Source organism: Citrus clementina, unplaced genomic scaffold (assembly GCF_000493195.1).
Source record: "Citrus clementina cultivar Clemenules unplaced genomic scaffold, Citrus_clementina_v1.0 scaffold_1, whole genome shotgun sequence".
Classification (NCBI taxonomy): Eukaryota; Viridiplantae; Streptophyta; class Magnoliopsida; order Sapindales; family Rutaceae; genus Citrus; species Citrus x clementina.
In genome coordinates, this window is record NW_006263303.1 from 6,666,401 (window position 1) to 6,687,206 (window position 20,806).

Below are 20,806 nucleotides of genomic sequence, written 5' to 3' on the forward strand. Positions count from 1 at the left end.
TATTTGACAAAAGTGGCATAGGTTATAAACCGAATTTGAAACAAAAATTTTACAAGAGTTATTTTGTGAAGAATACATCTATTAACAATAAAATTGTATGTCATTATTGCAATCAAGATGGCCATATGAAAAATAGATGTGCAGTGAAGAGAAATGCATATTATGGTATGAAATGTGTTTGGGTTCCGAAAGAAACCATTGCTAACTCTCAAGGACCCAAAAAGATTTGGGTACCTAAAGCTTGAGATTTTCTCTACAGGGCTCAAAGAAGAAGAAGAATAAGTGGTACTTGGACAGTGGCTGTTCAAGACACATGACAGGGAATTATTCTTGGTTTTCAAGCTTTACCAAGATTGAAAATGGTGGAGATGTTTCGTTTGGGGATAATTCAAAAGGAAAAATCATTGGGATTGGAAATGTCGGTAATGTATCCTCTACTCTCATTGAAAATGTGTGTTTGGTTGAAAACTTGAAACACAATTTGCTTAGTATTAGTCAATTATGTGATAAAGGATATAGAGTTATCTTTGATGAATCAAAGTGTGTTATTGAGAATGCATGTGATGGGAAAGTCTTGTTTGTAGGAAATAGATGTGTTAATGTCTATACCATTAATATAGATTGTGCATCAACAAATGAGAAATGTCTTTTCGCATTGCATGATGATGGTTGGTTATGGCATAGAAGATTAGGTCATGCAAGCATGGATTTGATTTCAAAAATCGTAAAAAATGATTTAGTAAAAGGTCTTCCAAAAATCAATTTTCAAAAAGATAGAACTTGTAAAGCATGCCAATTTGGAAAACAAATCAAAACTTCCTTCAAAAGCAAAAATCATGTTTCCACTTCAAAACCACTTCAATTGCTTCATATAGATTTATTTGGACCTTCTAGATATGCTAGTTTAAGTGGCAAGTTTTATGCATTTGTAATTGTGGATGATTATTCGAGATACACATGGGTATTGTTCTTAGCTAATAAGGATGATGCCATTGATGCATTTCGAATTTTCTGTAAAAAGGTTCAAAATGAAAAAGGTTACTCCATCACTTGTATTAGAAGTGATCATGGTGGAGAATTTGAAAATCATGCATTTGAAAATTTTTGTAATGATTTTGGCATTGAACATCAATTTTCATCACCTAGGACTCCACAACAAAATGGAGTAGTAGAGAGAAAGAATAGGTCTATTCAAGAAATGGCAAGGACCATGTTGAATGAAAATTCTTTGCCTAAGTATTTTTGGGCCGAAGCCGTCAACACCGCTTGTTATGTCTTAAACCGGGTGTTGATTAGACCTAATCTTAATAAAACTCCATATGAGCTTTGGAAAGATAGAAAACCCAACATTGGTTATTTTAAAGTTTTTGGATGCAAATGTTTTGTTTTAAACACAAAAGATAATCTTGGTAAATTTGATCCAAAATCTGATGTTGGTATCTTTCTTGGTTATTCAAATTCAAGCAAAGCTTATAGAGTTTATAATAAAAGAACTTTAGTTGTGGAAGAATCTATGCATGTTACATTTGATGAGTCTAACTCCTCATCTATGGAGAAAGTTGTTGTTGATGATAATGCAGAAGAAGAACAACAAGAAGAAGCATCGAATGACAACCAAGAAGTCGCGCCACATGGAATTCAAGAGGAACATCATGAAGAAACAAATGCAGAGCAAAATGAAGGTACTTCACAAACACTCCCCAAGGAGTGGAGTTATGTGTCCTCTCATCCTAAGGATGTAATTTTAGGAGATCCCTCACGAGGTGTTACCACTAGATAATCTCTTAGAAACACATGTGAGTATGCTGCATTTATTTCTCAAATTGAACCAAAATCCTTTGCGGATGCGAAAAATGATGAATCTTGGATTATGGCAATGCAAGAGGAGTTGAATCAATTTGAGAGAAACAATGTGTGGGAGTTAGTTCCTAATCCGGAACATCAATCCATTATAGGTACTAAATGGGTATTTAGAAACAAAATGGATGAATCCGGTGTGGTTGTAAGAAATAAAGCTAGATTAGTGGCTCAAGGTTACAACCAAGAAGAAGGAATTGATTTTGATGAAACTTTTGCACCTGTAGCAAGGCTAGAATCCATTAGGATGTTGTTAGCATATGCATGTCATAAGGATTTTATTTTGTATCAAATGGATGTCAAAAGTGCTTTCTTAAATGGATACATTATGGAGGAAGTTTATGTGAAACAACCTCCTGGTTTTGAAAATGAAAAATTTCCAGATCATGTGTATAAGTTATCCAAGGCTTTGTATGGTTTAAAACAAGCACCTAGAGCTTGGTATGATAGGCTTAAAAATTTCTTGTTGGATAACGATTTTTCAATAGGAAAAGCGGACACAACTCTTTTTGTTAAGCATAAGAACCAAGACATACTTATTGTTCAAATTTATGTTGATGACATTATTTTTGGTTCTACTAATGAGTTGTTGTGTAAAGATTTTTCATCATGTATGAGTCAAGAGTTTGAGATGAGTATGATGGGAGAGTTGAAGTACTTCCTTGGACTTCAAATCAAACAAAATGAGGAAGGAATTTTCATAAATCAAGCCAAGAACGTGAAAGATCTACTCAAAAGATTTGGCTATGAAAATGGAACGGCAAAAAGCACTCCTATGAGCACTACCATCAAGCTGGACAAAGATGAGAAAGGTAAGGAAGTTGATATCAAGACATATCGAGGTATGATCGGATCCTTACTCTACTTGACTGCTAGTAGGCCTGATATTATGTTTAGTGTTTGCTTGTGTGCTAGATTTCAATCTTGCCCTAAAGAGTCTCACATGCTTGCTGTCAAACACATTTTTCGATATTTAATTTGCACTATTAATCTTGGCCTTTGGTATCCTAGAGGAACTCATATTGATTTAACTTGTTATTCAGATGCCGATTTTGCTGGGTATAAGGTTGATAGAAAAAGTACTAGTGGAACATGTCACTTCCTAGGCCATTCACTTGTCTCTTGGGTTAGTAAGAAACAAAACTCGGTTGCGCTTTCAACCACCGAGGAAGAATATATTGCCGCAGGTAGTTGTTGTGCACAAATTCTATGGATGAAACAAGCCCTTAGAGACTATGGTATTAAGCTTGATCAAATACCTATCTTATGTGACAATACTAGTGCTATAAATCTTTCCAAGAATCCCATTCAACATTCTAGGACTAAGCATATAGAAATTAGACATCATTTCCTTATAGATCATGTTCAAAAAGGGGATGTTGTAATTAAATTTGTTTCCACTGAAAATCAACTTGCGGATATCTTTACAAAACCCCTTAGTGAAGAGCTTTTTATAAAGATAAGGCATGAGCTTGGAATGATGAATGTTGAATCTTAATTCATGTTTTAATTCATGGCTTGATATGCTTGTTATCATATGGTTTTATGCTACATGAATTAGATAACTTGATGTGCTTATAAATTTATGATTTTATGATTTTGTGTTTCATGCATTAATGGCCTAGTGAAAAGTTTTAAATCTAAAAAATGATTTAAAATTAATCAAATTTTAAGGCCATAAATAAAATGGTGTGAGTAGTACAAGCATAGGCGCTAGCAAACATTTCATTTCTATTCATCCGGAAAAACATTCTTTCTTATTGATTTCTCTTGGAACAAATTCCGGACAATCGGATTTTCAATCCGGAAAGCCGGATTAGCTTTGGTCGGTCTCTGGACAGCATTCGGATGACCGAATTTTGAATTCGAAAAACCAGATTTGCTAAGCTTCATCTTTACCTCATAACCGGTCTACCGGTTCATCAAATCCCGAAAACCGAATTCACGTGTATGATTTGCTGGAACAAAACCGGATTTCCGGTTCAAGACATCCGGAAACTCGAATTGCTTTTGAATGCCCTCGAAACCGGCCAGCCGGTTAAGGAAACCGGCAAGCCGAATTTCCAATTGCTGGTCTCGAGTTCATTTTCGGCTAACTGATTCTCCAAAACCGGGAAGCTGTTTTCGCAATATGGGTCTCGGGCTCACATCCGGTCAACCGGATTCAAAATCGGCAGACCGGTTTCGCGTGTGTTTGTTGCTGCCCATTAACCGGCAAGCCGGTTAGCAAGATCCGGCAAGTCGGATTCGTGACCCTTTTAAGCTATTCATCCTCTTCATCATGCATTCAGAAAACCGGTTCTTCATCTCTCTAAAACCCGTTTTCTCCTTTCTTGATTTCACTCTAAAATCCATTCTTTTCTTTCATTTTCACATCAAATTGAATCAATAAAATCATTCCCCATCTCATTAAGAACACAAAACCATCCTTGAAACCCGTTTTCAACATCTAAATCCTTAGATCCCAATTCCAACCTAGGTTTTGAGCTGAATTTTCTCTCTCTAGATTTCTCACTCTCAAGCCGTTTTTGATCAAATTTGTTTCACCAAATCACTTCCAATCTTCATCATCTTCATTCTCTTTGGTGTTTTTATCTTCAAATCTATCAAAATCAATATGTCAAGCTCTCGGTCGGCTCGTAGAAAAGGCAAGGAACCGGTTCAACCATCCACACAGCCACGGGAAGCAAGGGGCTCCTCCAATCAATCCACCTTTGAGTCCATTCATTTTCAGAACAAGCAACACTTGATCAAAAGGTTCCATCAAAACTTTCGGACTCGTGAGGTACTTAACACTTTCTTTGTTTTACTGGATGTTTTACATTCTCTCCAGATTAGTCATAGAACTTTATTTCAATTGTTGGAAGATGTTGGTTGGATTGATGCATTGTTGATTGAGGAGAATGTGTATCCCGACTTGGTGAAAGTATTTTACTCGAACATGGATTGTTCCGCGGAGAAAGAGAATCGAGTAATCACCACAGTTGGAGGAGTTTTGATTGAATTTGATGATTCGGACTTGGACAACATCCTAGGATCTTCCGATGATGGCTTGGACATTTTTTCACTTAGGAAACCTCCTGAAATTGATGATTATGTTCATGTTGATGCCGTTCGTAATATTTGTCGGCGTAATGATCTTTCTGTTGAAGACTGTACCATTCATTTCCGTACTCAGTGTCTTTGTCTTCAAACTCGTCTTTTGCTTCGTATCATCCAGTCCATTGTACTTCCTAGATCAGGACATTTGGATGAGGTGTCTCACATGGATGTCGCCATGATTGACTGTATTCTTAGAGGTCGCCCGGTTGACTTGGGCTATTTCATTGTTCATACCATGTTGAGTATTCCAGCCTTGATTACCCGCTCTCTTCCTTATGGTCACTTCATTACCCGAATTCTTAAATTCTTTGAATTGCCAATTCTAAAACCATCTTGTAGGCCTTCCAAGGGTATTGGGGATGAGGTTATTGTTGGGTTAGGCTTTGAGTGGAAGGATGACACTTGGGTCAAATACAACAATAACAAGTTTACCTTTCTAGCCCCAAGTGATGATCGGCCACTTAATGCCGTGATTCCCGCTGATTAGCTTCCAGTATTCTCACTCTCATTTCGAGGGCAGCGTAGACGCCGAGTTTCTTCCACGGTTGCTTCAGCTCCTAGTGCATCTGCATCCGCTTCATCACCTCCGCGACCTCCTACCTCTGGAGATGTTACTCTTCAGTAGCTTATGGATGAGGTGCGGACACTTTCGGTGCGGCAGACCGAGTTTCAGCAGGAGCAGCAGCAGCAGCAGCTCATTCATGGACAGCGCCTCCTCTTCGAGCACTTCGGCATTCCATATCCGTTTCCACCTCCATCCTCACCACCTGAGTAGTATCTTGTGCTTGTACTTGGACACACCTACATTTCATTTACTGCATTGTGTGTTCTTTTATTTTCGACTCTATGGATGGTTATTATGCTTTTCGGTTTATGTATTTGTTTTGGATGATATGGATTTGTTGTGACTATTTATGATTGGATGTTATGGATTTGCTTTTTGAGTGATTATTATGGATTATATGGATTTTCTTCTGCTTATGGATATTTCTTTGTTTTTACTAATGAGCTTATGTTGCTACTTTGATGATTGATAGGGGGAGCTTTTATTCCTTTATTCTTTTTGATGATGAAGGGGGAGAATGATTTAATTTGTGTTAAGAAAATATAAGCATGTATGCAGGGGGAGTTTTTATTAAACTATTTTCAAATCATTTTTTAAACTTGCATTGATTAAGGGGGAGCTTTTTCATAACAAGATTAAAGTTTTGAATGTGCTTTGTCATCATAAAAAAGGGGGAGATTGTTAGCCTATATGGCTATAAATATTTATTTTGATGATAACAAATCACATGTATTTATTGAGTCAAGATTTATGAATTGTGCTTTTATTATAAGAAAATGATGTTATGGAATTAAAGCATTTTGGACTAAAATGAAAGTATTTTTAAAATCTTTGATAGTATTTTAAATTTCAGATTTGGACCTATTTGAAACTATTTAAATGTTTTTGGGCTATTCTATAATTTCATAAAGTTTGGGCAAAGTCATAATTTCAGAAAGTTGTGGGATTGAGAAAGCATTATTTAAAATTCTGAAATTGGACCTATTTATAAATTTTTCTAACGTTTTGGGCCATACTATAGTTTTATAACGTTTTGGGGTCAAACTATAAATTTTAGGAAATATTTTACTGTAGCAGTTACTGTAGCAAGCGGCTTACCGGATACTGATAAACGGTAGGCCGAATTCGGGGTAGTAAGCACCAGAACGAATCCGGCTTACCGGATTCCTAAATCCGGCTTACCGGATTCCTAAATCCGGCAAACCGGTTAGGCAAAATTTAAATTTTGCCTTAACGGTAACATAAATCCGGCTTACCGGATTCTATAAAATGGCAAACCGGATAGCCCAAAATGTGAGTAACGGCTAGTTTTCGAGCTCAAGCTATAAGAACTCAAATCCAACTCATTTTGAAGTTCTCCAACAAGCAAAAACAAAGAGCACACGTGATATCTTGAGCCTTCAACTTGTCAAACACAAAACATTGAATCATTCATTGTTCTTCATCATTGTATATCTACTCATTGAATGAGATTTATTGTAATCTTCATTTCTTCATTTCATTTGTAAGAATTTGAGTGTGTGAAACACTTGAGTGAAGAGATTGGGAGATAATCTCTTCGTTGTAAAGGTTTATTGACACCTCGAAGTCAATTGTAATCGGTTGAAGCCTCGGAAAGGCTTGGATAGTGAAATCCTCAAGCTTGGATTGCTTGGAGGCGTGGACGTAGGCGGGGATTGCTGAACCACGTAAAAATCCGTGTGTTTGTTTCTCTTCTTCCTTACTCTTTAATTATTGTGCCTTTATTAAACTTATTGCTTTCAATTTTTATTAAGGCATTAGATTGTTTGTTGTGTGGATTTACTAGAATAATTTTTAAATTTCCAATTTACCCCCCGTCTTGGGTTGCACACTTATATTTCAATGAGGTGAGAGTGTTTTTTTTTTTTTTGTAAACATTGTAAGCTATTCTTCCCTTAGTAAAAGATTTGTAGTAGCTCCGAAGACGTAGGCATAATTGGCCAAACTCCGTTATCAATTTATGTGTTATTATTACACTTTTATTTTGCTTTCTTGCAATTATGGTTATACGAAAATCTGGTGCTCAACGATTTCCCAACAACTAGTATAAGAGCATTTAGTGGTAAATTTTGTCAAAAGAATTTGTTAGAAACAATCTAGAGGAAACGATATTTAAGTGAGAGCAATGGCTGTAGATGAAGGGAATATAAAAATTGAAAAGTTTGATAATGTGGACTCTGGCTTTTGGGAAATACAGATTGAACATTATCTGTACCAGAAAAAAGCTATATCAACCTTTTTTAGGAAGGCAACTAGAGGGCGTGAAGGATGAAGACTAAGCTCTTCTTGACAGACAAGCCCTCAGAGTTATCTGACTAACATTATCACACAATGTTGCTTTTAACAGAGCAAAGGAAAGTACTACGACGTGTCTTATGGCAGCTTTGTCTAGTATGTATAAGAAGCAATCGACCTCAAACAAAGTTCACTTGATAAGACGATTATTTAATTTGCTAATGGCGAAAAAGATACCAGTGGATCAACATTTAAATGAACTCAACATAATCACAACCCAGTCGAATTCAATGGAAATTGGATTCAATTATGAAATTCGAGCTTTGATTCTCTTATCACATCTATTAGATGGTTGGAATGCGACCATTGGGAAATAATAAATTGAAATTCAATTATGTTTGAGACTTGGTATTGAGTAAAGAAATTTGACAGAGAGAATCGGGTAAAACATTAAACTCCTCGGCTTTACACATGGAATCTAAAAGAAGAAGCTCAGAAAGAAATTCAAATTGTAGTAGATCAAAATCTAAACGAGGCAAATCTAGATAGAGAAAGAAAGATTTTAACTGTTATAATTACGGCGAAAAGGGTCACTTCAAGAAGGTTTGTCGAGCACCAAAGAAAGATATCTACACATAGGAATCTGCCAGCATGATCGAGGAAACAAGTGATGCCATGATTCTAAGTGTTAACAATGCTATTGAATCATGGATTTTGGATTTAGGGGCATTTTTTTATGCCATCCTATGCCCGAAAATCATAGAGAACTACATCAGTGGGGATTTTCAGGAGATTCATCTAGCTGATGATAAAGCCTTAAAGATCATCGGAAAGAGAGACATCTGATTAAAATTTTCAAATCAGACTATTTAAAAGCTACAAAGAGTGAGACACATTTCTGGCCTTAAAAGGAATTTGATCTTTGTGGGACAACTCGATGGAGAGAGTTATTGTACAACCTTCTGGGATCATGAATGAAAGATTACCAAATAAGCACTCGTCATTGTTCGTGGTAAGAAGACTAGTACTCTCTATATAACATCAAACTTAGGGAATATAGTTACAAGTGTAGCTATATGAGTAAAAAAGGGTCAAGACACTTATGTCAAAAAAGGAAGCTGCCAGATCTGAAGAGTGTGTATGATGGACTATGTGAGGATTCAATCTTTGGCAAATGGGAAAAAGTCAGTTTTGCAAAAACTGACAAGACACCCAGAGCAAAAAAATTAAAGTTAGTTCATACTGATATATGGAGACTATCTTTAGTTCTATTTCTTGTAGGCTAACTATATTGTGTCACATTCATTATAAATCTACAAGAAAGGTGTGGGTATATTTTTTGAAGAAGAAATCAAAAGTCATTGATACCTTTAGAAAATGGAAGGTTATGGTAGAAAAAGAGACTAGTTTGAAAGTCAAGCGTGAAATGCAAGTAACGCAACCCAAGAGGGGGGGTGAATAGGGTTTTTAAAATTAATGCAATACGATTCGCACAATAAATCAATCTAACGCCTTAATGAAATAAAGAACAATAAATTCAAGCAAGCGTAAAGATAAAAGAGTAAGGGAAGAGAAAAACAAATACGTGAATTTTTACGTGGTTCGGCAATCTCCGCCTACGTCTATGCCTCCAAGCCAATCGAACTCGAGGATTTCACTATTCAAGTCTCCCAAGGCTTCAAGTTTTTACAATTGACTTCCAAGGTGTCAATGAACCTTTACAACCAAGAGATTATCTCCCCAATAATAATGTTCACTGAAATTACACTTTGGCTTAAAACTTTCTATAATTATACTATGGCCCAAAACATTATAAAACTTGACAAATAGGTCCAATTTCAGAACTTCCTAAGAATAGTTGTCTTTCCCAAACTTTATAAAATTATGATATGGCCCCAAAGATTTTATTATTTTGCACAAAGGTCCTTTTCAACATAATACCCATATTTTTCAAAGTTCTCAAAACCTTTAACTTTAGTCCAAAATATTCATGAATAATAGTATGGCCCAAAACATTTAAAATATTTGTAAAAACGTCCAACTCTGAAATTTAATACTTATTTAAAATCAAAGATTTCAAATCTTAGCATTTAAGTCCAAATTACTTAAATTCACAAAATACTTTTCTTTATAAAAACAAAAAATTTTAGTTTATGAAAAGTATTTAACTAAATTAATTTCTTGAGCTTCTCAAATGCTAAATCAAACATAAATTAAATCATACCGGCTTTACAAGAATTTATCGCACTAATTTGTTCGATGAGCTCTAGACTATTTTTGATGTCGTCGTTGTCCGTTGAATGTCTTTAATCTTCATTTCACTTGATTCACTTGCATAAATATTATCCTTAAAAAACTAGTAAAAATGTGAAATACAATATTTATTAAATCGCTCAATACATATGTTTGTTATCATCAAAATTACATTATGTATAGCCCTTTAGGCTAACAAAGCGATTGCGATCTGACAGTAGAGGAGAGTACAGGGATAGTAAATTCAGAGAATTTTACACAAACAATAAGATCAAGATGGAGAAAACAGTTCCCATGACACCGCAGTAGAATGGAGTAACATAATGCAAAAATCAAACTCTGAATAAAGGTGCCAAAATCATAAGAATACATGTCAGCTTGCCCAGGATGTTGAAGACTAAAGCTGTCAACACTATAGCCTACCTAATCAACCATAGACCCTTAGTTCCCTTGGATGGTGGAATACCGAAGGAAGTTTAGAATGAAAATGAGGTAAACCTTTCGCATTTAAGAGTGTTTGGTTAGTATTTCTTATATACATATAGATTCTGGCAAAAGAAGTAAACTTGATGCTAAGTCTAAAAATGTATCTTTGTTGGTTATAGTATAGATGAGTTCGGTTATCGATTTTGGGATTATGAAAATTGAAAGATCATTAGAAACAGAGATGTCATATTCAATGAGAACATGATGTAAAAAGACAGGTCAACCGCAGAATCAAGCAGCTATAATATTATGCTGAAACAAATGAATTTATTGATTTCTAGGAAATTTTTGAAAATGATGTTTAGATTAGTCCTAAAGAAGTTCAAGAAGAACCAACATGCCATAATTGAGATGCTTTTCTAGAATTCCTAAAGCAATCCAACATTATTCACCTTTTTTGCACTATTTGTTGCTGACTGATGATGAAGAACTAGAGTCTTATGATGAAGCAATGCAATTAGAGGGTTCAGTTAAATGGGAGTCTACTGTGAAAGATAAGATGGACTCACTCGTGTCAAATCCGACATAAGAATTAGTTGAATTACCACATGGCAAGAAAACACTCTATAACAAGTAGGTTTTCAAGATATAAACAAAGCATGATGAGAGCAAGCGCTGCAAGGGAAGATTGGTTGTCAAAGGTTTTCAATAAAAAAAAAAGGGTGTTGACTGCAATGAAAATTTCTCTTTGGTCGTAAAGTTGACTACAATTTGACTGGTGTTAAAAATTGTAGCTGCAGAGAATTATATCTTGAACAATTAGATATAAAGATAGTCTTTCTTTATGGAGGCTTAGAGGAAGAGATTTATATGAGGTAGCTAAAAGGCTTCATAGAGGTAGGCAAGGAAAACATAGTATGCAAGTTGAAGAAGAGCTTGTATGGTTTAAAACAAGCTCCTAAACAATGGCACAAGAAATTTGACAGTTTTACAGGTAGCCGTGATTTCACTAGAAGCCAAGCAGATCATTGTTGCTACATCAAGAAGTTTGACAGTAACTTTATTATTATTTTTTATTGTATATAAATCACTTGTTCGTTGCAGGTTCAAATATGCAAAAGACAAAAATTTGAGGCAAAATTTGTTGAAGCAGTTTGCAAAGAAAGATGTAGGTACTGCAAAGTAAATTCTTGGAATGAGGATCAAAAGAGACAATAAGTCGAGGACTTTGTTATGATCTCAAGCTAAATACATCAACCAAGTATTGTCCAAGTTCAACATGCAAGATGCTAAGCTAGTGAGTACACCTTTTGGTGTTCATTTCAGACTCTCTAAAAAATAGTCACCACAGACAGAGGAAGAAAGTGCACACATGGTGAAGGTTTTGTATACCTCAACAATTGTAAGCTTGATGTATGCCATGTTTTGTTCCAAACTAGATATTGTCAAAGAAGTGGGAGCTGTTAGCAGGTACATGAATAATTCAGGCAAGGTATACTTAAAGATGGCCAGTGAGCGGGCAGGACAGGGCCCATCAAACCAAGGTCCACTAAGGCCCATGGTGGGCCTTGCCGTACCATGCCCAATTTTTTTTTAGGCTTGACATAGCCCACAACACGAGCCTATGCTTGGACCATGTTAGGCGTACTTTTTTAAGCTCACGTGCCTGTTGTGCTTTTCAAGCTCATTAGCCCATGCACTTACAACAACATCATCAACAACAACAACAACAACAATAATTTTTATTCATGGAACAATTAATATTTCATTATCAGTTTATCACAATTTCATAACTATATATTTAATTTTATAATAACCAATTATAATACAATAATATATAAATTTAACTCCATAGATTATAGTAATGATTAATATAAATCTATAAACTCAAGTAGGCAAAATATAAAAATACTTAAAGAAATTATTCAAATTTCATTTTTTTATTTAATAAATTATAAACATAAAACAATTAGGATATTTTTTTTAAACTAAGACTTAAATTAACTTTTAAAAAGCCTATGCTAATAAAATATATTAAAAAAATTTAATTTCAAGATATTTGTAAAATCATAGTATTTTACATTTACTTTTCATTAAAAAAAATTTACTTTGGTATAATTTGGCCCACATACTATTAATGACCCACGGGCTGCGTGTTGGCCCACTAATGAAGCGTACTTTTAAAGTCCACGAGTCTAAAACTCGAAGTCTGACTCAGCCCACATGTTGTGTCATGTCGTGCCGTGCCACGAGCCTTACCGAAACGTGCTTGTATTGTGCCATGCTGTGCCACCTGCCGCCTGGCCCATTGGCCATTTAGGTATACTGGTAAGCAGTCAAATAGATCCTCAGATATCTACAGGATACTACATAGAGATGGCAAAAAAGCCTAGGCTGGCCCAAACCCTAGGCCGACCCGACCCATTCTTGTAGGCTTTAGCTTGAGCTTCCTACATGAGTGTCTGGACAAAGGCTTAAAAGAAAAAGCTCGAGCCAAGTATAAGCCCTCTATATTTTTTTTAAAAATAAATTTATAAATTAGAATAATGAATTAAAATTTAAAAAATAATGGAAAAAAAAGCCAAAGTCCCTAATTCATATATTAATAAGGAATCAAAAAACTTAAAATTATAATATTAAACTCTCTTTCAAGTGTTAATTAATTAAGAGAGTACTTAAATTAGAGAATTTAGCACTAAAAAGTTAAATCTCTAAAGTTTTATTTGCTTCATTTTCTTTATTTATTATTTTATTTTGAAAAAAATATTTTTTTAATTCATTGTTGATTATAATAACTTGATTATTATTAACTCATTTCAAGTTTATAACAATTAAATTTTTTTTTTAAAAAAGTGAAAGCCCAAACTCTGCCCCCAGGCCCATAGTGGGCCCGACCCTTACACTTTCACTCTAGTAAGCTTAGGTCTGGGCTTGAAAAAGTCTAGCTTAATCCCGCATTTTACCATCCCTGGTGCCAAATGCAAGGCACTTTGTTTTAAAGGTGGAAATATGACATTAACAAGCTATGTAAATGCTGACTTAGCTGGAAATGTTGGCATTAGAAGGAGCACTATAGGTATGTCTATACTCTAGGAGGTACTCAATAAGTTGGGTTTCTCAACTGTAGAAGATAGTTGTTCTCTCCACAAGAAGCAGAATATGTTGCTATTACAGAAGCCAATAAGGAGATGGTTTGGCTCCAGCGTTTCTTGGAGAAATCAGACAAGAAACAAAAATAATAATATTTTATATTGTAACAGTCAGAATGCTATTCATCTAGCAAAGAATCCATCTGTTTATTCCAAAACAAAGCACATCCAGTTGGGATATCATTTTATCTGGTCTGTTCTAAAAAATGAGATTTTGAAACTTGAAAAGATCAGTGAAGCTCAAAGTCTAGCAGACATGTCGAAAAGACAGTGACTACTGATAAATTGAAGCCGTGTTCAGCTTTAGTTGCTCTGCAATAGTGGCAAAACCATAGAAGAGTTATTGCATAGATTAAAGTGTGAAGACAAATTTTGATTGGTCTTCAAGTGGGTGACTGTAATTGGTCTTCAAGTGGGTGACTAATGAGCATAATTTATATACATATTTTACCCTTTATTATATATTTGCTAGTTATTTTTATTTTTTATTTTTAATTAATTGTATTATTTTATTGAATAGGGAATTAATTGGAGATTGTGGATAAAAAGGGCATGAAGAAGTTCAAATTGAGAAGGAGTAAAGATTAAATTGGAAGACAAAAATACAGTCAAGAATTGATAGAACCAAGTGGAAGAAATCAAAGCAATTAATCCAATTGAGAAATGTTGAATAATTAAAAGATTTAATTTTTCCAATTGGCAATTGGAGTGCACATGCATGGCATTGCAATATGTGGAAAGCAATTTAAATGGGCTCGCAATTAACTTTCAAAAGTTGGAATTAATGGCTTATGGTGGCGTTAAATTGGAATTAGAATTGTTGGAGAAGAATTCGGTCAACTAGCATTATAAAAGGAGGGCCGCCAGAGGACAAAAAAAGAAAAAGGGCAGACGCAAGGCTGGGCAGAGAAGAAGAATAGCGAGAGCAGCAACAATTCGGCTTCTCCATGGCTGTTTTTATTTGTTTTGTTTCTCCCAATTTAAGTATGTCTAGCTAATTTTCTTATACTAAGGTTAAAGATGAAACCCTGTTCAATAAAATAATTATCTTTTTATTTATTTAATTCCCTATATATGTTCTTTAATGAATATGATTTTTATTTCACATGATTAATTGGATGTTATTAAAATATTTTCATCAATTCTGTCATGCATTATTGATTGTTAGGATTAATATTCGATTAAATCTATACTTGGATCTATAAAGTTTATTCATGATTATCTTTGATTCTATGTCTTTCATTAAATTGTTTACACAGAGTACTTAGGAAAATTTTGACTCTTTGTTATTCAATATGTTTACATGAGACACTTAGATATCATATTGTTAAGCAGAAAAAGAACCTACACAAGATTAATTTTATTTGGGCTTAATTGTTATATCCATGAGATGACATAGATTGATTTCGAGTTGTCACTCTAAAATTGGGGGTTAATGAATATTTAGATAATTATTAGTTGAATAGTGGTGGATTCTGAAACCTTGGTAATTTTTATCTTATTGAATTCTCCTTTATTTTAACTGCTTCCTTAGTTTAATTGGTTTAATTTTCTTAGAAACTCAATTTGGTCAACTAGGTTAGAATTAATATTAATTTTAGATTTAAATTAGACTTTTCAATTTATAACAATCCCTGTGGGATCGACCTCGTTACCACTATTCTATTTCTAGATTCGTGCGCTTGCGAGTATATTAAAAATTTTCACAAGAAGTTTTTGACGCCGTTGCTGGGGATTGTGCCAGAAAGTCAGTCTAATCTTGGTTTATTTGATTCTTCCACTAGTTATAATTTAGGTTGTCTTTTATTTTTTATTTTTTAATTAAAAAAACACAAAAAAAACTTTTATTTGTCTTTAAATTCATTATTTGGTTGTTTGATTTCTTTGATTTTTAAATTTCGTTTATTCTCATTATTGTTGGTTTATTTTATTTTTCTTTCTTTCTTGTCTAGTTAGTTTATGAGTGTTTGGGAACGTGATTTAACAAATCATTTGGTTAAAAGAGAGTCGAAAATTGATAGTAGTCAAGCTAGTTCTTTAGAAGTGATGGATGACCCAAATAGACTATTGCCAATACTTCCACCAGTGCAAGCAGAGAAAACCCTTAGAGAATATTTTTCACCACTTGCAGCCAACCAACCATCTTGTATTGTGTTGCCATAAAATACATCAACGCACTTTGAACTTAAGCCCTCTGTCATTCAACTTTTACCATCTTTCCATGGGTTAGAGAGAGAGAGGTGTTGAGTGTTAGAAAATGCATATTTATAAAGGAGAAAATCGTCATTTTACATTTCAAGTCTTACTAACAACCCTTACTTTTATGTATTTAAGTTTCTTGTAATTTAATTATGTGTGTTTTATTTTAATTAAGTATTTTATGTATTTTAGGGGCATCATGGTCATTTCATAATAAACGAGAGATCAGACGGCAAAACAGACATTACTTTTGAACTCAGGACGGTCGAAAACCTTAGGAGGAGCATAAAAGGAAAAATGACACTATTCACATGTACGGTACTATTCACGTGTACGGTACTGTCTACGTTACTGTTCATGACACTGTTCACATAGACGGATCGATGACATGGCATTGACCGATGATGTGGCATTGACTGATGAGGTGTCACGATCCTGTTGGGCTAAAATTCTTATGTACTGTTGATGATGACGTGGCAGCATATCAGTGGACGAAAAATCTTGCGTACGGTACATGCATCACACAGGATTATTTTCAACCAAACTGCGTCACTGTTCAACCTAGGTCAAACCGTGTTACTGTTCATTCGCGTGGTCAAACTGCGTACTGTTGACTGATGATGTGGCGCAATCCTGAGCGTCCAAATTGTTTTTAATCTGATGGCCATGATTTACTCCATGTCTCTATAAAAAAGGGGGCCTCTCCCCCTTAATTTGATATCTCTGAATCCATTTTTGGGATTCATTTTCTGTAATTCCTTCTCCATCTTGTATTTTCTATGTAATTTAATAAATTTTCATTTTGCCCCTAGTTCAATTATGAGTAGCTAATTTTCTTTCAAGCTTGGGTTGAAGGTGAAGTCTGAACACGTGTCATGGGCTTTATTTGATAAATTTATTTTCTTTTCCCCTCTAATTTTTGTGGATGATTTAACTTTTCGTCGACAAATAATAATAATCTTGTCTAGATACCGCCTTGGTTACACCGGCTCCCTAGTACAAAGTTATTATTATTTGGCACGATAAGCCCTTAGCACCATATTGATTAGAGTGTGGTTCATGAGGTGTGGATTCCCCCCTCATGATTTAATTGGTATTAATAAGGAATATTTAGCCCATGGTGCATGTTAATACGGATCCAGATACCCAAGTACGTCATTTCAATAGACTTTTATTCAACTTATTCTCGCCATTTAAATTCCAATTTTAGGATAATTTAAATAACTTTCACCACAAATCCAACCACCCATTTACAAAATTAATTCTACACACAATTAAAATCCACCTCCTCGTGAGATCGACACTCGTCTCCATTAATCTATTCTACAATAGATTCGTGCACTTGCGAGTTTAATAAAATTTGCACAACAAGTTTTTGGTGCCGTTGCCGGGGAGGTAAGTAATTTTAATTTGTAAAATTAATTTTTATGAATAATTTCTTTTAATTATTTTCTTGTAATATTTTTTTATTAAAAAAAAGAAAAAAAAGTGAATCTACATTTAAAGGTTAATATTTCCTTTTTTTCTCTTCTTTAAAATTCTGTAATTTAATTTTCAATTTATTTTTATTTGTAATTTTTTTAATCTTATTAATTTATTTTTAGTTAATTTATTTCACGTATTTGTTTTTGTGTATTTTTATAGTAAGGTTGTAATAGCGTAATAATGTTAGTATCGTAATTTCTCCCTCTTCTTTATTTTTATTTGTTTTGTTCCCATCTTTATTTTTATTTTATTTGTTTTGCATGCATGGTCGAAGGTCATTATTACCTAATCTTGAACCTATAGACCTTGAACTCGAGAAAACACTTTGCACACACAAACAAGTTAAAAATAAAATGGATTTGCAACCACATGAGAGGCCATTTAAGGACTACTTCAGTCCTTTAGCTAATTTGATCACATTATGCATAAGATACCAAAATGTAGCTGCTAGGAGTTTTGAACTAAAACCTAGTGTGCTAAATTGTCTCCCCACATTCTATGACTTAGAAAATGAGGACCCATATAATCATCTAAATGATTTTCATGCTATTTGTCAAACATTTAAATATGAGAATTTTTCAGATGATAATGTAAAACTTAGACTATTCCCATTTTCTTTAAAGGATAGAGCTCGTTCATGGCTTAATACATTGCCTGCTAAGAGCATTGCATCATGGGAACAAATGGTAACAAATTTTTGAATAAATATTTCCCAGTACATAAAACCAATGCTATTCGTAGGGAAATTTCAGAGTTTACTCAGAGAGAAGACCAGCAGTTTTTCGAAACATGGGAGAAATGGCACCAATACCAATACTTTTTGGAGGGATTACTACCAAATGTGCAAGAATGGCTAATGGCAACAAGTGGAGGAGAGCTAATGTCAAAAAGTGCATCAGAAATTTGGGAATCCTTCCAGCGACAAGCGGATAATTCCCAACAACGGAGTCGATCACTCAGGAATACTAGAAGAATTAAGGGAGTGAATGAGGTTCACATTGGCGAGTCAACTTCAGAAATTAAAGAAGTTAAAGTGATAATTGAAGGTTTCTCTCGACAAATAGTATCGTTATCGACTGCTAAATCAACAGAGCCACATAACCATGACTCATACTCAGATCAAGCCAATGCCATAGGTGTAATGAGAAAACCATCGAATTAAAACCCATACTCCAACACATATAACCATGGATAGAGAGACCACCCCAATTTTTCATGGTCTCAAGGATTCCAACAGAATGGACCAGCAGCTCCAGCTCCACCAATGCAACCAATTCCTCAAAATCCTCAAGCCTTTCAGCCCCCATTTAGACCATACAATCAGAACCAGAATTACTCTCAACACAGACCATTGGAGGATGCATTCCAGAATTTCAAGAATGTAACTCACTCTACGATTGAGCAACAGAATCGCACCATTGATGGACTACGAAATGAGTTAAGAGCAGGCTTCAACTCACAAGCCCAATCAGTTTCAAGCCTCGAGAAGATGGTGGGACAACTTGCTTCTTCAGTTCAGACCTTGGCAATGACTGTTGAGAAAGGCAAGTTTCCAAGTCAACCAGTGCCTAATTTTAAAGGAGTACATGAAGCAAGTACCAGTTCACCACAGCAGCATGGAGAAGTCAAAGTAGTCATGACCTTGCGAAAAGGAAAAGAAGTCGACAACAAAGTGGAGATGCCGGTGACAAAAGAAAATCAAATTGTACCTGTGAATGTTGAGGACTCACCACCGGAGGAGAAAGAAGAAACCAACCCACGAGAATATGTTCCCAAAGGTCCATTCCCCCAGAGGTTAGCTAAAGGAAAGAAGGGAAAATCCACAGGTGAGATTCTTGAAATCTTCAAACAGGTAAGTGTTAACATCCCTTTGCTTGATGCTATTAAACAAGTTTCATCTTATGCTAAGTTTCTTAAAGATCTTTGTACTAAAAAGAGAAATATTTATGTTAAAAAAAAGGCATTTTTAACAGAAAATGTTAGTTCTATACTCCAACATAAAATTCCTCTAAAATACAAAGACCCAGGCTCCTTCACTATCTCATGTAGTATAGGGAACTATACAATTGAGAATGCTTTGTTGGATTTAGGAGCTAGTGTAAATTTGTTACCTTACTCTGTTTTCGTGAAACTTGGACTTGGAGAATTACACCCAACTCCAGTGGTGTTACAGCTTGCAGATTGGTCCACGAAAATACCTCGTGGTATTGTGGAGGACGTGCTTATCCAGGTAGATAAGTTTTATTTTCCTGTTGATTTCATTGTAATTGACACTCAACCAATACAGGATTCAAGGAAGCATATCCCCATTATTCTAAGCCGACTTTTCTTGGCAACTGCAGATGCTTACATTCAATGCAGGACTGGAAATATGCAGTTGTCCTTCGGCAACATGACTATAGAGCTAAACATTTTCAACATTGCCAAACAACCTCACAGTGCAGATGATGAAATTGTTGATGTGGATTTAATAGAAACAATAGTTGATAATACTTTTCTTTCAAACCTTAGTGATGATCCTTTACAAACATGTTTAACTCACTTTGGTTTAGATTTTGATATTGACAGATCGGTCGATGAGGTCAACGCCCTACTTGACTCAGCACCATCCATGGACACTAATAAATGGAAGTCAAGAGTTGAACAAGTAGCACCATCAGAAAAGAAACTCATCACATCATCAGAATCACCACCAAAACTCGAGCTCAAACCATTGCCCAACACATTGGAATATGCATTTTTGGGAGAAGAAAGTACTCTACCGGTAATCATTTCATCATTCCTAAATGACGAACAAAAAAGTAAGTTGTTGGATGTTTTAAAAGAGCACAAAGGAGCATTATGATGGATCATAGCAGACATCAAAGGTATAAACCCAGTAGACTGTATGCATTACATTCACCTCGATGAAAATGCTAAATCTACTAGGGAAATGCAACGTCGGTTAAATCCTAATATGAAAGAAGTTGTTAGAACTGAAGTCCTTAAGCTATTAGATGCAGGTATCATTTACTCAATTTCTGATAGTTCATGGGTCAGTCATGTACAAGTTGTCCCCAAAAAGTTAGCAGTCACAGTAGTTACGAATGCCGATAATGAATTGATACCCACTAGAGTGACTACAGGATGGCGTGTATGCATTGATTATAGAAAGTTGAATTCTGTCACATGTAAAGACCATTTTCCTTTACCATTTATTGATCAAATGCTTGATAGATTGGCAGGCCGTGAATTTTATTGCTTTCTAGATGGCTACTCAGGATATAATCAGATTCCCATAGCACCAAAAGATCAAGAAAAAATCACTTTCACTTGCCCTTTTGGCACTTTTCCATATAAGAGAATGCCATTTGGATTATGTAATGCACTTGCTACATTTCAACGATGCATGCTAAGTATTTTTTCTGATATGGTTGAACGATTTCTTAAAGTCTTTATGGATGACTTTTCTGTCTTTGGTGATTCATTTGATCAATGTTTACATCATCTAACACTAGTTCTACAGAGATGTGTC